Raw genomic sequence first — 6000 nt, forward strand, 5'->3', positions numbered from 1 at the left:
TTTCATATCACTCCAGTTAGAATGGAAATCATTAAGAATAGTAACAGCAAATGTTGGTGAGAATGTGGGGAGGAAGGAACAAATATAAATTGTTGGTGGATCTTTTGCTGATTTTGGAATAAATTTGTTCCTGCTTTTCTAGAATGAGATATAACCTTAAATTGGGGGATATTTTTTTTAACATAGGTATAACTTAATGCTATAAACTTTGCTCTTAGAACCACCTTCATAGTGTCCCAGAGATTTTGGTATGCTGTATCACTATTGTTGATTGATTCTGTGAGTTTTTTTTTTTTTTTAAATTTCTTCCCTCTTTTCTTCTACAATCCATTCCTCATTCAAAAGTGAATTGTTGGGCTGGGGGTGTGGCTCAGTGGTAGAGCATTTGCCTGGCATGTTTGAGGCACTGGGTTTGATTCTCAGCACCACATGTAAATAAATAAAGTCCATTGACAACTAAAAAAGAAATATTTTTTTTAAAACTAAATTATTCATACTGGGCGAGGTGGTGCACACCTGTAATCTGAGCAGCTAGGGACGGTAATGTAGGAGGATTATGAGTTCAAAGCCGCAAATCAGTAAGACCTTGTCTCTAAATAAAATACAAAATGTGGCTGAGGATATGGCTCAGAGGTCGAGTGCACCCCCTCTAAGAAAGTGAATTGTTCAATCCCCATACGTTTATGTGGTTTCTATCATTTTTCTTGCTATTGGTTTCTAATTTAATTTTGTTATGATCTGATAATATGCAAGGAATGATAGCATTTTTTAAAATTTGCTAAGACTTGTTTTGTGACTTAACTATGATATATTTTGCAGTAGGTTCCATGAGCTGCTAAGACAAAAGGGAATTCAGCTGTTATTTGATAAAATGATCTACAGATGTCACTTAGGTCCATTTGATTTATATTATTTTTATTTCAGAAGGGTCTTTGTTGATTTTATGTTTGGATGATGATCTACTGGTGAGAGGGGAGTGTTGAAATACTCAGGATTATTGTATTGAGGTATATCTGAGACTTAATGTCTAGAAGTATTTTGTGGGAGGCCATCATGTCATGTGACCAGCGTTTTCCTTTCCTAATCAGTTGAGGCACTGTTGGTCATCTCCCACCCCACCCCAGCCTATGATCTGGCTACGTCTTCTCTTGCTGAAGACTGTAGCCCCTATCTTGAGGATAGAAATAATGCAACCAAATGTGTCTTCTTGCATAGGCGTGCTTTCCTGCAGCCCCATGGGTCGAGCTACACTTACCTGTTCCTTTGTGATATTACCCCTTGCCCTGTTTGGGATAGAATGTTCCATGGAAACGCCCTTTGTGTGTCTCCTTCTCTTACTCTGCCCTTGCGTGTGGCCTTCCTAGATGTCAGTCAACTTGCTGACAGAAGACATCATGAAGCTAGACTCAACCCCCCTGAAACCTGACCCCTTGACTAATTTGAATGGCTTCTTCTAAGTAAAAAGGGTCAGTGCGCTCTCGCGCTCTCTCTCTCTCTCTCTCTCTCTCTCTCTCTCTCTGCAGACCCTTAAGGTCAGAGGAGCCGTCACAGGACCCCCAAAGAAAAAGGTATTTCTGTCTCTTGTGTGGTTATTTCACGCAGCCCAGTTCCCATGGAGTGACCCTGAGTGTTTAAGTTGCGAGCAATGCGACAGTATTTGTTTTATGTAATTAGGTGTATTGATATTTGGGACATAAATATTGCTATAATTATATCTTCTTTTCTATTTCTTCTTTTTATTTATACATGATAGTAGAATGTCTTTTGGCAAATTGTACATACAAAGAGTATTACATTCTAATTAGAATCGTATTTTTGTGGTTGTACATGATGTGGAATTACTCTGGTCGTGTATTTAAAATATGAGGCTAGGAAAGTTATGTGATTAATTCTACTGACCTTCCTATTCCCCTCTCCTTTCCTTTCCCTTCAATTCCCTTTGTCTAATCCAATGGAATTCTCTTCTTCCCCTCCCTACCCTCCCTTGATTTGGGTTAGCAACCACATATCAGAGGGAACATTTGGCCTTTGGTTTTTCGAAATTGGCTTATTTCACTTAGCATGATATTTTCCAGTTCCATCCATTCACCAGCAAATTCCATAATTTCATTCTTCCTTAAGGCTGAGTAATATTCCATTGTTTATATATACCACATTTTCTTTATCCATTCATCCATTGAAGGACCCAAGATTGTTTCCATAGCTTGGCTATTGTGAGTTAAGCTGCTATAAACACTGATGTGGTGGCATTACTGCTGTATGCTGATTATAAGTCCTTTGGGTATAGACTGGAGAGTGGGATAACTGGGTTAAATGGTGGTTCCAATTCAAGTTTTCTAAGGAATCTCCATACTGCTTTCCATAGTGGTTATACAAATTTGTAGTCCCACCAACAATGATGAGAGTACTTTCAATAAGACTCCTAACATGCAAGAAGTTAAAATCAAGAATCAATAAATAGGATAGTATCAAACTGAAAAGCTCCTTCACAGCAAAGGAAACAAAGAATGTAAACAGAGATTCTTCAGAATGGGAGAAAATCTAACTGTCTTATAAGTAATAAATTATCAATTACTGAAATGTTTTCAACTGAAAATACTGTTTCTGAGTTCTGTCTAATAAGTTGGCTTTTGGGTAATTTCACAATTTAGTTATGGTGTTTTATAACGATTACACACATGCCCAAGACTCTGAGTGCAGATCTAACAAAGCAGCTGCTAAGAAGCTCTTGCTTTACTCTCTTATAATGTTTCCAAGTGTGTCTACAAATAAGTTGTTCTGATGGGTCCTCTCTTGGCAATGTGTGGAGTTTTCATAACTGCGTAATTTCAGCTTAAACAGGATGCAACGTAAATTCAAACTCCATGATCAGGTTTTATTATCAAACTCTAAAATTATTCCAGGGCACAATCAAGTTCATTCAGGAAGTCAGTTTTCCAGAAAATCTAAATCAATATTCTACAATATTGCTCTTATAAGAAATAAAGTCAATGTATTGCTCCTGTTATTCTTTGGTCATATTTCTTAGTTTGTTTAAAGCTCAAACTAGGAGTGGGAACATATTTTGGGGGCCCATTAAAGATCCAAATATTGGGAAGTAAGATTATAGGAAAAATTGGAGAGCCAATTAGACACATAAAGGGGAGTACAGCTTTGAGCTATTATAAGACCTACCCCGAAAGCAGAGCAGAACAAGTGTTCTGAAAGCCAGCTTTGGTAATAAGGGAGAAGACTTGGACTAAGACACACATTTCTCCTCTCAAACTCTCCAATCAGGTAAGTCATTCTTAAGATACAGAGGCCGTGAGTGTGTAGAGAGGCTATATGTTGTTTTTTTTCCATGAATTTCCCTTCCTTTGGAAGTAAACAGGAATAAAGAATAAGAATTTCCTCAAGATATACCATTATATGGTTGAACTGAATAGATTTTTTACTACCCTTGATTATATTATCCTAGATAGGCTTTCCTGAAATTAGATTCCTTAATATTTTTGTATTCCCAGATAATTGTTACATAATTATGTGACAGTTTTCAGCCACAGTTGACTAGCTGCTTTGTGTGGAGCATGAGTTTTATATGATCATTCTCAGAGAACTCTCTCATCTGCAAGAACTCTAGAATACCTCACTGTTTCTTTGTGCACTGATATGACTATCATAAGGTCACTTTATTTATTTATTTATTTATTTGCAGTGCTGGGGATTGAACCCAGGGTCTTGCTCATGCTAGGCAAGGACTGTAGTACTGAGCTACATCCAACCTCTTTTTAATATTTTATATATATATATATATATATATATATATATATATATATATATATATATATTAGTGTATGGACAGCATGCCTTTATTTTATTTTTATGTGGTGCTAAGGATTTAACGCAGTGTCTCACACATGCTAGGCAAGTGCTCTGCCACTGAGCCCCAGCTCCAATATTATATTTTGAGATAGGGTCCCCTCAAGTTCTATGGCTACTATCCATCTTGTGATCCTCCTGCCTCAGCCTACCAGCTGCCTAGGATTACAGGCATACACCATGCCACCGTGCCTGACTTTAAGGTCACTTTCGGAGCAAACAGAATTCCTGACAAGAACTTCCATTTCTTTTACCTTAAGGAGTGGAATTCCAAATATTGCCTAAGTCCCAGCCTAATTTCTACAATTAATATGCTTTCTCAAGTTGTGACCTGAATGGCGAAGATGTTTTCTCTCAGTCAAATGCAAGAAGACAGGATTGGGAATGTAGCTCAGTATTGGAGTGCCTGCTTAGCAGGCGAAGTGCTCTGGGTTAGATCCCCAGCACTAAAAAAAGGAGCAAGGACACAAAAGGCCAAGAAGGCATTTCCTGTGTGGCATCATGGTTGCCATAGGAACCTGATGTCATTAAGGCGACTGTGACAACAGCGAAAGGAAACCGACATTGGACTCAGCGGAGAGTGTGGGTGCCCCGCCCGCGGTGGGAGCCGAGCCTGTCTGGGGTGTGGGAAGACTAAGGGATCCCAGACCCAAGTTGCCTCGTTTGCGGTCTGGGACTTGGTGCTCCTTTGACTGGAGAGGGAGAGAGATGGGGGAGGTTACTGACCACATGCAGAGGGATGTCCTGCTGCAGGGTGTCCTGGACCTAATTTCCTTGTAAGGCGGGGCGCAGGAAGATAAGACAGGGAACAGCCCTCTCTGAGCCCTGCCTCTCTGAAAAAACGGAAGCAAGAATGCTCACCTACATGCCCACCCACGTGCAAACTCATAGCCCTGTGGTTATTATGGGATCACAAATACATGTGTGAATATAGGCCACTTCGTATTTTCAAAATTATTGTTAAGGGATAGATGAGGAAAGGAATAGAAAAAGCCTCTGGTGAGAATCCCATTGTACCTCCCGGTTGTTATGATTTCTATTAAATTGTATCAGTGTCATTGATCACTGCCAGTGCCTAGCATGTTGACAGGCACATAGTTCCTCCAATAACAGTTATTGCTGACTTAGTTTTCTTCCTGGGCAGCTCTTGATTGGGTGACTGAACTTATATCAGGTGTGTGAAGAAGGTGGGTTCTAAGGATCTGGACCACAATGGCTGTTGAAGCCTCTAGTCCAAATTTAAAGGTAGCAATGCTCTGGACCTCCAGTGTTTCCTTTCGTGGTGGAAATGCCTGGCACCAGTAAGTTCATGTATCTGAACTAAATCATATTGTAAAATTGCACCTGTGGAATTCACAAAATAGCCTTAAGTAGAGAAGGTGCTCAGATCTCATCACTTAAAAACAGATGTAATTCATTCTATTGGCAACTGTATACTGGAATTAGGGGTTGTGGCTCATCTCAGAGATGCTGTCTTTGAAGGCAATGCATTTTCCAATTTGAGGAAGGAGCTTGATGTTTAACATATCTTTTTGATAAATTTACATGCTTTTTCTGATTACATAAATAATGCTGATTTCCTTCAACATCATCAAATATCAGATGGATATTTGAAAGATGCAATTGATTAGAAGGTCTTCCTAATAATTTAAGGTTGTAATATGTACTCTTCCATGGTTATCATCATTCATTTTTTTTTAGAGAGAGAGAGAGAGAAGGAGAATTTTTTTAATATTTATTTTTTTTAGTTTTTGGCGGACACAACATCTTTGTATGTGGTGCTGAGGATCGAACCCGGGCCGCACGCATGCCAGGCGAGCGCACTACCACTTGAGCCACATCCCCAGCCCAATAATCATTCATTTTTGACAAAATATTTTATGAAACCAGAATTTATAAAGTGTTACTTTAATATGTCAGATGCTATATTGATACATGTATACATCGTGGAATGACTAAATCAAGATAATAATATGATTTACATGTAATTTTTGTGGTAAGAAAACAAAAATCTACTGTCTTAATTTTTAAATATATATAATATATTGTTAACTGTAGTCAGTTTGATGTACAATAGATTTCCAGAATTTATTCCAAATAATTGAAATTTTATATACTTTGACTAACATTTCCCAAGTGCCC

This window comes from Marmota flaviventris, chromosome X (genome assembly GCF_047511675.1).
Source record: "Marmota flaviventris isolate mMarFla1 chromosome X, mMarFla1.hap1, whole genome shotgun sequence".
In the NCBI taxonomy this organism is placed as follows: Eukaryota; Metazoa; Chordata; class Mammalia; order Rodentia; family Sciuridae; genus Marmota; species Marmota flaviventris.